The 10,277-nt window shown below is 50.2% G+C and overlaps 2 non-coding genes across 2 annotated transcripts; one reads left to right on the top strand and one right to left on the bottom strand.

Moving 5' to 3' along the window:
• Window positions 1-881: 881 nt before the first annotated feature.
• Window positions 882-971, bottom strand: TRNAY-GUA. Its single transcript is given in 2 exon segments — window positions 882-917; window positions 935-971. It is a non-coding gene; the product is annotated as a tRNA-Tyr (tRNA).
• Window positions 972-4,249: 3,278 nt separating this feature from the next.
• Window positions 4,250-4,413, top strand: LOC114493746. Its single transcript, XR_003684345.1, has one exon. It is a non-coding gene; the product is annotated as a U1 spliceosomal RNA (small nuclear RNA).
• Window positions 4,414-10,277: the final 5,864 nt, after the last annotated feature.

Below are 10,277 nucleotides of genomic sequence, written 5' to 3'. Positions count from 1 at the left end.
TCAGAGGACGATGTCCCACCTGGTCCCCGCTTTGCCTTAAAGCGTCTGTGTTGTGTCCTTTCTAATCTCCCGTGGCCCCCACTCAGGTACCTCCCCAGCCCCCCCCCCCCCCCCCAAGGAACCCAAGGTAGGTTCCCAAGGATTCCACACCTCCACATTCCCCGGGGGCCACATCCAGTGAAGGCCTAAGGTTCCGTCTTTGGCCCTGTCCGCTGGTCTCCGCAGGTGGTGGCATTGGAGGCCGGGGTCTCTCTGTAGCTGCAGAGCAATAGAATGTCCTCTGACAGAGGGTCCCCTGTCAGACTGCAATGGTATGACCTTGCGAACCCGTGGAGACCGCAAGGCTCGGACTCAGAGCGTCTTAACAGTGGGACAGCAGCAGGGAAGGCTGAAACTCCCGGGGGTTGGGGAATCAGCCCGCCAGGAAAGGAAGACGTGGTGGGGAAACGCAGCTTCCAGTTTGAGAGGCAGAACCAGAACCGACTATGACTGTGGCCTCAGGGGTCGGGGCAGGGCACACGCTGGGCAGCCGAAGCTTCAGAGAGCCACCCTCCCATTGCGGTTCCACTTCCAGTCCTTTCTGGCGTGCGCTCCCACTGCACATCCAACCTCCGGAGTTTCCTCCCCTCAGCGGGGAAGAGAGCAAGGACCCCTCACTCCCTGGCCGCCTCTGTATGCACGCTCCCCCACCCACAGCCCCTTACTTCCTGGGTGCCCTCTCTGGTTGGACCTCCAGGCCTTTCCCGTCAGGCCCTGCCGATTCAGCCTTGAGGGCCCAGAGCTAAAGTTAGACATCTGGTCAGAACCCCCCGGGCCTGGGCGCCAGGCGGGGGGGTGGGGGGGGGGTGCCTTTCCTCGTGGAGGAAAAAACGTCAGGCATCTCCTTCGAGCCGGAATCGAACCAGCGACCTAAGGATGTCCACACAGACGTAGCCTACAGTCCTCCGCTCTACCAGCTGAGCTATCGAAGGGCGCACGCTGCCCCGGCCGGGCCGTCACTTTCTCCTGCCGTGACGGACGCCAAGACGCTGGAGCGGCGCCCGCAGTCTGACCGGCCTTGGGCTTGGCGCTCTGAAGGGAGCCGAGCACGCGCCGCCCCCGCTCCCTTTCCCGGCGGGGCCGAGAGGATCTTCAGCGGGCCGGGGGGGGGGGGCGGGGGGGGGGCGCCCCGCAACTACGATGTTTCAGGACGCCTGGCCCCGGACTCTCACCTGTTGCCTCGTTTCCCCTCCCTGTGCGCCTTTCTGCAAGGGGGGGGGGGGGGGTGGTGACTGGGCGGGGGTGACCACAGCGGTCGGATCCGCGGCCGGAAAGCGGGCAGGAACGCGGCGGGGGGGGGGGGGGGGGAGAGGAGGGGAGCGGCGCTGGGGAAGCGGCTGCGGGCGGCGGGCGGAGGCCTGCCACGGGGAAGGAGGAGACCTCGGCGGCACCGGCACGGGTAGGCGGCTGCCGACCGCCAAGCCACCTGCTGGTTTTTAAGTGCCTTCAGTTCAAATTTATCCTTGTGCCAAAAATGCAGACGCCAGCGTCGTCTTGCCCGGATCCTGTGAGTCTCCTGAGCGAGCTCCCTGCTGTGGGCCCTGCCACCCCGTGCTCAAAGCCTTCTGGTTCGCTCAGATTGGAATAGCCTTACAATGGCCTACGAGGTCCTCGTGACCTTGCCCTCACCTAGTCACTTCTCTGACTTAATTTTGTGCGACTCTTTTTAAGTTTGCTCCAGACACAGGGCCTGCGTGCTGTTCTCCAAACACAGCCTTACCTGGGCTTGTGCCCCTGCCGATCTGGGCGCTAAGGATGCCCCTTCCCCCAGACGTCCCGGTGACCAACTCCCTCACCTTCTTCAGGTCTCTTGCTCACATGGCACCTTCTTTCTCTCCCTCGTTTTTTAAGATTGTTCATTTTTCTTTTTATTGTTGTTCAAGTACAGTTGTCTCCATTTTCCCACCACCGCTCTCCCCCGCCCCACCCACCCCCACCCTCAATCCTACCCCGCCCCGTTTGGCTTTGTCAATGGGTCCTGTTTTATAGCTGTTCCTTGACGACCCTTCCCCTTATTTCCCCCTTTATGCCCCTCCACCTCCCCTCTGGTTACTCTCAGTTTGTTCTCCATATCAATGTCTCTGGTTCTATTTTGCTTGCTTGTTTGTTTTGTTGCTAAGGTTCCGCTTGTAGGCGAGATCATATGGTATTTGTCCTTCGCGGCCTGGCTTACTCCACTTAGCAAAGGGCTCTCCAGCTCCATCCATGCTGTCATGAAGGGTAGGAGCCCCTTCTTTCTTTCTGCTGCATGGTGTTCCACTGTGTGAACCGGCCGGGTTTTTTTGGTCCATTCATTTACCCATGAGCACTTAGGTTGCTTCCGGCACTTGGCTATTGTAAATTGTGCTGCTATGAACATTGGGGTGCATAGGTGTTTCAGGATTCTTAGGGTATAGTCCCAGCAGTGGAATTGCTGGGTCCGAAGGCAGGTCCATTTTCAGTTTTCTGAGGAAATTCCATACTGTTTTCCACAGTGGCCGCACCAGTCTGCAGTCCCACCAACAGTGCACTAGGGTTCCCTTTTCTCCACAACCTCATCATGGCGCCTTCTCAATGAGGCCTCTTCTGACCACCCGGTTTAACACAGCCACCTGCCCCTTACTGCAACTCCCGATCCCCTTTCCCTCCTTTTCCTTCCTTTGTTCCATCGCTCTTAGCACCTAACGCACTAATTAATTTACCTAATGTATCCATTGTCGATTTTCTCCCACCCCACTCCAAGAGGGCTTTATGGTACCAAATTCCCGAACAGTGTCTGGCACGGTGTATGCACTCAATACACAACTGTTGAATGGAGAAACTCTCAGTGTCGTGAAAGAGGAGATCAGCATATAAAAGAAGGGGCCAGGATTCACCCAGGGGGAGTGCAGTCATCTTATCTGATCACAAAACAGAATTCCTTAAGCTGCCGACTGCAGAACTCTCAGCATATAGCACCCCACCCAAAGCGCTTCCCCGCAGCAAGAGCCTTGACTAGCCTCCAGCATGGCTCCCCAGCGGCATCAGGTCCTGTCCCTAGGAAGGACCTCCCATCCCCCCATTAAATGCCTGCCTGAGAAAGTCCTAGAGGTTTATACTCCTTTGAAATGCAATCCGGGAAGGACAGAGCCTGTCTCCCAGTCTCTGGGAGGACACAGTCCTAACTTCAATCACTGCTTGCCAACAAACACGGCTGGCCTAACTGCCTTTATACGGACCCACCCTTGTAGTTCTTCACTTCCCTGACTCTACTGAGCTCTCCCCCACCCCCCATTCTCCTTTTTAGAGACGCCTGGATCACCTCTGCACTAATCGGAATGGAGCTCGGCTTTTCCCACCCTGTCGGTAGTTACTGAAAGAAATCCGTTTCACCACTCACTACTGTCTGCTGTGTCCATCTTTGGCAGAGTCCAAGTCAGAAAGGACCAGGGGGCACTTTGGGGCCACCGTGTTGCGCGTGCCGGGGCAGAAGGGCGCCTGACCCTGGCCAGTGGGTTTCCCGGGAGACCCCCCCCACCCCCACCCCACGCCTGGCTGTGGTTGAAGGGGATCGCTCAGCGCTTCAACCTGATTTTCTTTCTACAAAATGTAGAATCCTGGTATGTCGTTCCGCCTTGCTAGGCTAGGCTACCACATATTCCGAAGCACGTTGCGTCACTTTGACCCAGAAAGACCCCGTAAATAAACATTATCACGATTTCTTATTAAGCCACTTAGCACTTAATGTCAACCGGCAAAAAGGCCTTCCCTGACTTTTCGATTACTTTGAAGATGAGTTCCAGCAGGCGGGGACAAAAATAGGGCGAAATTATCTTTTGCTGCGCCGAAGGTGGGGCCGTAAGTGCTGGGCGCAGGCTGCGGCGGGATCCGGTCCTCTCGGGCCGGGGAGTGGTGGCCTCACCGCCAGCCGCGCGCGCCCCCGCGGGCGGCAGAATGGAAGGCAAGGCGCCCGGAACGTCACGACAAGGGCGTGGTGTATGTAGATGAGCAGGAGCGCAGAGGCTGCCTGTCCTTCCCCCGCCAGCGCCTGCACGACCCGCCGCCCCCTCCCCCACCGCTCCCCCCCGCCCCGAGAAGCAAACGCCGCAGTGGTTGTTTTCGCCACGGGCCAGGTTGGGAGCGAGGGACCCTCAGGCAGCGAGGGCGGGGCGGTGTGGGGCGTGAGGAAAGTCACCGCGGGTGTAAAGGGAGGCGAGCGTGAGGGTTCGCAGGGAGGCGAGCAAAGCAACTCATACTTACCTGGCAGGGGAGATACCATGATCACGAAGGTGGTTTTCCCAGGGCGAGGCTTATCCATTGCACTCCGGATGTGCTGACCCCTGCGATTTCCCCAAATGTGGGAAACTCGACTGCATAATTTGTGGTAGTGGGGGACTGCGTTCGCGCTCTCCCCTGGCTTGATGGTGTCCTAAAGACAGAACCTCGCCAGCTTGTTTTCTGTGTGTGTTTCTCTTCGTGCTCCTTTGCTACGCCCCCACCTCCCGTTGAGTCCTACTCAGTGTGTGTTGGTGTCCTGTCGCTTTGCACTGGAGACGCGAGCGAAAGCGGGACTCCCCGGGGAAAGGGGCATGCCACCTGACGCGACGACTCACACGTGCTGTCAACTGGGTATTGGGGGCGCTGAGGGGAGGAGCAACACCACGTGAAGTGTACGACTTCCCGCCCTTATACTAGCTGTACGTAGCTGTGCACCTGCACTTTATCGTAGACTTTGGCCTTTGCAGTAGTTACTGTAAGTAACTACAGACTCACGTTCTAGGCGGGAGAAGAACTCGCTAGTGCGTTTTACTCCTGAGTATGCTTCGCTCCCGTACTCAGTGGACTCTTCTCTTCTGTAGAGGTTGTTCCAATCGAGCCAGTGAGCCTTAACAGCTTTGTGTCAAATTTAGGGGCCGAGTATGTGAACCCTATACTAGCTTTACTTTGGTATTTAAGATCACACGTAAAAGACATATATGGATATAGACAGATATGGCTTTCTATGACTTAATTTGTGATATATAAAACAGGGGAAGGGAGAGAGACATCCACGTGTGAAACATTGGTCAGTTGTCTCTTGCATGGCCCCAACGGGGAGCTTTGCCCCTCAACCCAGGCATGTGGCCGGACTACAATCCGAATCGGTGACCTTCCAGTCTTCTGGATCATGCCCAACCCACTGAGCCACACGAGCCAGGGCCATACTTTATTATGCCTGTGGTTTTAGACCCTGAGATAATTTGGGGTCTTTCTTGATTTTCCAAAATATTTTCCCCAATATATTGTTTACATGTCTTACTGTTTATTCCATTACAGTTGCCCCAATCCCCCCCACCCCCCTTTGCCCCTTTCCACCCAGCCCCACAGTCAATCTCCACATGGCATATATGTTCTTTGACTTACCTTTCATCTTCTTTCTACCAGTCCCCACCACCCCCTTCCTCTCTTGTGGCTGTCAGCCTGTTCTATATGTCTATGCTCGTTGGTTTATTTTGTTCATTAGATTCCATTTATAAGTGAGATCATATGGTATTTGTCTTTCATTGACTGATGTACTTCACTTAGCATAGTAGTCTCCAGTTCCATCCATGCTGTCAAAAATGGCAAGAACTCCTTCTTCCCCCTCCCCACTCCCAAAGATTTCATTCATCCTCTCTTTAGAGAGGGGAAGGGAGAAGGGGGGGGGGGGAAGGGAGAGAAACATCAACGCGTGGTTGACCCTCACGTACCCCTCACCCGGGACCTGGCCTGGAAAATCGACTGGGAATGGAACCGACATGTGCCCTAAGCAGGAATGAAACCTGGCGACCTTTCGTTTTGTGTTTCCTGCCTGGGGTTAAATGAGGTCACAAAGGTGGGGCTATAACTCATATGACTGGTGTTCCGTAACAAGAAGATATCAGGGATGGCTGCAACCCAAGGACAAGCCTCAGAAGAAACCAAACCTGCCCACACCTTGGTCCTACATCTCCACCAGGCAGAATCCCCCTTCCTGTGGTATTTTGTAATGCCAACCCAAGCCAATTAATACAGTCTTTGCAATTTCTTTAGTGGATTGACTATGATGCACATATGCTTTTTCCATGGAAACTGTAATAAGTGAAAGCTGTATGTTATTAGTGAAAGGAGCTAAGACATTAGAAGATGGTTTGTAGAAAAGGACTCCGTAGAATGTAGAAATTTCAAGAAGTGAATCAGAACAAATATGTGGAACTTAATGAACAAAATTAACAAAATATACCCATAGCTGTCAGAGGGGAGGGAGTAGGAGGGCTGGGTGAAAAAGGTGAAGGTGTTAAGCAAAACAAACAAAATCGGGAAAACATAACAAAACACCTCGCATAAATGGTGATATAAGGAGACACGACTTGGGGTGGTGAACACACAGTATACAGGGATGTGTTATAGAGTCGTAAGCCCTAAACTTATATAAAAAACCTTTAGCTAAGAACTAAAGCTTCACCTTTAGCTAATTGGTCAATTGAAGGAATCCCAAAGGTGGGGAACCACAAAGGTGGGAACTGATGAACTAACCGTATGTATCAAAAACTCTAAGAAAATAGCCTTACCTTTTCTGATACATACTGGAGCTCCTTACTCTGCAGTTTCCTGGAAATGTTTTACTTTCCATCGGATGACAGATCAACAGATTGTTGGTTTTCTGTGTCACTTTCTCTACAGTTCCTAGATAGATAGGCCCTCTGACTGAGGAACATATGTTCTTTCTCCTGAGACTGCCTCTAACCTACTGAAGAGACGCTGTGCAAATAAAAGACTACCATATTCTGTATCAAAGATAGAATGTTTGTAGAGTTTCCTGGAGAAAAAGGCCCCTTATTTGGAGAAAAAAGCCCCCGATTTGGTACTTGTGTGCCTTCTGAAAGAAGAAGAAGAAGGAGGGGGGGGGGCGGGGGAGGAGAAGGAGAGGCGGCAGCAGCCTAAAGCATTTTGAGCTATAAAAAAATTGATGTATGGAGAGTTGGCACTTACATTTTTAAAGAAAAGATAAGTGTAAAAGTATATGAGTTGTGAAAAAGTCACTTAGAAGGAATAAAACCAGTTATAGAAGAATTAGAGAAATAAGATAACAAAAAAAAATTACCTCTGGCTGGTGTAGCTCACTGGTTTCAGTGCTGGCCTGGTTCGATTTCCAGTTGGGTCCTCAGCTGGCAGAGTACAAGAGGTATATCTCTCACACATGGATATTTCTCTCTCTCCTTCTTTCTCCCTTCCCCTGTCTCCATAAGTGAATGAATAAAATCTTTAAGAGATTTCTGGCCAAGATGGAGGTGTAGGTAGAAACCTTTCTCTTCTTCACACAACCAAAAGAAAGACAGCAACCAATCTAAAAACAATAAAGTACCAGAAGTGCCAGAAAATCTTACTGCATGGAACTCTGACAACCAAGGAATTTAAGAAACAACCAGACCAACCAGACTGGTGGGAGGGAGATAGGGCAGACAGGTGGATGGAGACAGCCCTTGACAAGGCAGCAGACCCTGTGGGCGGGGCTGGCTGAAAGGAACCAGAGCAAGGGGGGGGACTGTGCACGTGGGGCTGGCTGAACAGGAAACAGGCTCACCTCACCTCGGGGGTTGCCATGGTGGGAGAAACTCCCAGTCTCACACGAGAGTTTTTTGGAAAGTGGGCTTCAGCCCAGCAAGGGAGCTGCATCGTTCCCTCTCTGACCCCTCACCCACAGACAGCAACACAACACGGCAAAGAGGTTGCCCTGCTCTGGTGACTCTCCTTTTCTATTGATGCTTTTAAGGTTCTTTCCCTATCTTTCATCTTGACTAATGTAATTTTGGTGTTCCGTGGTGTATGCTTCCTTTGGTCCAACTTTTTTGGGACTCTCTGAGCTTCTATTTCCTGGAAGTCTATTTCCTTTGCTTAGACCAGGGGGGTTCTCCTTCATTATTTGTTCAAATAAGCTTTCAATTTTATGCTGTTTTTCTTCTCCTCCTGGCATGCCTATAATTCAAATATTGGAGCATTTAAAGATGTCTCATATGTTCCTAAGTTTCTCTTCATTTTTTTGAATTCTTGTTTCTTCATCCTGTTACAATTGGATGCTTATCTCTTCCATTTGTTTCAAATCATTGAGTGGAGCTCTGGTTTCCTTCTCTTCACTGTTGGTTCCGAAAATATTTCACTTTATTTCACTTTGGGTATCCTCTACTTCTTCTTTCATTTTAAGGCCAACTTCTATCAGTTCTGAGTATCTTAATGCTTACCAGTGTTTTGAACTCTGCATCAGATAGGTTGACCATCTCATTGCTTAGCTCTTTCTCTTCAGTTTTGCTCCATTTTTGTCTTGGCACACCTGTTAGGTTGTAAGGGGGCAGGGCCTTAGGTATTCACCAGGCAGGGCAATCTCTTAAAGATTTTATTCATTCACTTATGGAGACAGGGGAAGGGAGAAAGAAGGAGAGAGAGAAATATCCATGTGTGAGAGATATACCTCTTGTACTCTGCCAGCTGAGGACCCAACTGGAAATCGAACCAGGCCAGCACTGAAACCAGTGAGCTACACCAGCCAGAGGTAATTTTTTTTGTTATCTTATTTCTCTAATTCTTCTATAACTGTTTTTATTCCTTCTAAGTGACTTTTCACAACTCATATACTTTACACTTATCTTTTCTTTAAAAATGTAAGTGCCAACTCTCCATACATCAATTTTTTTATAGCTTCAAAATGCTTTAGGCTGCTGCCGCCTCTCCTTCTCCTCCCCCGCCCCCCCCCCTCCTTCTTCTTCTTCTTTTCAGAAGGCACAACAAGTACCAAATCGGGGGGCTTTTTTCTCCAAATAAGGGGCCTTTTTCTCCAGGAAACTCTACAAACATTCTATCTTTGATACAGAATATGGTAGTCTTTTATTTGCACAGCGTCTCTTCAGTAGGTTAGAGGCAGTCTCAGGAGAAAGAACATATGTTCCTCAGTCAGAGGGCCTATCTATCTAGGAACTGTAGAGAAAGTGACACAGAAAACCAACAATCTGTTGATCTGTCATCCGATGGAAAGTAAAACATTTCCAGGAAACTGCAGGAGTAAGGAGCTCCAGTATGTATCAGAAAAGGTAAGGCTATTTTCTTAGAGTTTTTGATACATACGGTTAGTTCATCAGTTCCCACCTTGTGGTTCCCCACCTTTGGGATTCCTTCAATTGACCAATTAGCTAAAGGTGAAGCTTTAGTTCTTAGCTAAAGGTTTTTTATATAAGTTTAGGGCTTACGACTCTATAACACATCCCTGTATACTGTGTGTTCACCACCCCAAGTCGTGTCTCCTTATATCACCATTTATGCGAGGTGTTTTGTTATGTTTTCCCGATTTTGTTTGTTTTGCTTAACACCTTCACCTTTTTCACCCAGCCCTCCTACTCCCTCCCCTCTGACAGCTATGGGTATATTTTGTTAATTTTGTTCATTAAGTTCCACATATTTGTTCTGATTCACTTCTTGAAATTCTACATTCTACGGAGTCCTTTTCTACAAACCATCTTCTAATGTCTTAGCTCCTTTCACTAATAACATACAGCTTTCACTTATTACAGTTTCCATGGAAAAAGCATATGTGCATCATAGTCAATCCACTAAAGAATTGCAAAGACTGTATAATTGGCTTGGGTTGGCATTACAAAATACCACAGGAAGGGGATTCTGCCTGGTGGAGATGTAGGACCCAAGGTTGTGGGCAGGTTGGTTTCTTCTGAGGCTTGTCCTTGGGTTGCAGCCATCCCTGATATCTTCTTGTTACGGAACACCAGTCATATGGTTATAGCCCCACCTTTGTGACCTCATTTAACCCCAGGCAGGAAACACAAAACGAAAGGTCGCCAGGTTTCATTCCCTGCTTAGGGCACATGTCGGGTCCATTCCCAGTCGATTTTCCAGGCCAGGGTCCCGGGTGAGGGGTACGTGAGGGTCAACCACGCGTTGATGTTTCTCTCCCTTCCCCCCCCCCCCCTTCTCCCTTCCCCTCTCTAAAGAGAGGATGAATGAAATCTTTGGGAGTGGGGAGGGGGAAGAAGGAGTTCTTGCCATTTTTGACAGCATGGATGGAACTGGAGACTACTATGCTAAGTGAAGTACATGAGTCAATGAAAGACAAATACCATATGATCTCACTTATAAATGGAATCTAATGAACAAAATAAACCAACGAGCATAGACATATAGAACAGGCTGACAGCCACAAGAGAGGAAGGGGGTGGTGGGGACTGGTAGAAAGAAGATGAAAGGTAAGTCAAAGAACATATATGCCATGTGGAGATTGA

The sequence above is a fragment of the Phyllostomus discolor genome, chromosome 1, assembly GCF_004126475.2.
Source record: "Phyllostomus discolor isolate MPI-MPIP mPhyDis1 chromosome 1, mPhyDis1.pri.v3, whole genome shotgun sequence".
NCBI classification, from domain to species: domain Eukaryota; kingdom Metazoa; phylum Chordata; class Mammalia; order Chiroptera; family Phyllostomidae; genus Phyllostomus; species Phyllostomus discolor.
This window is presented reverse-complemented; position numbering and strand designations above follow the sequence as displayed.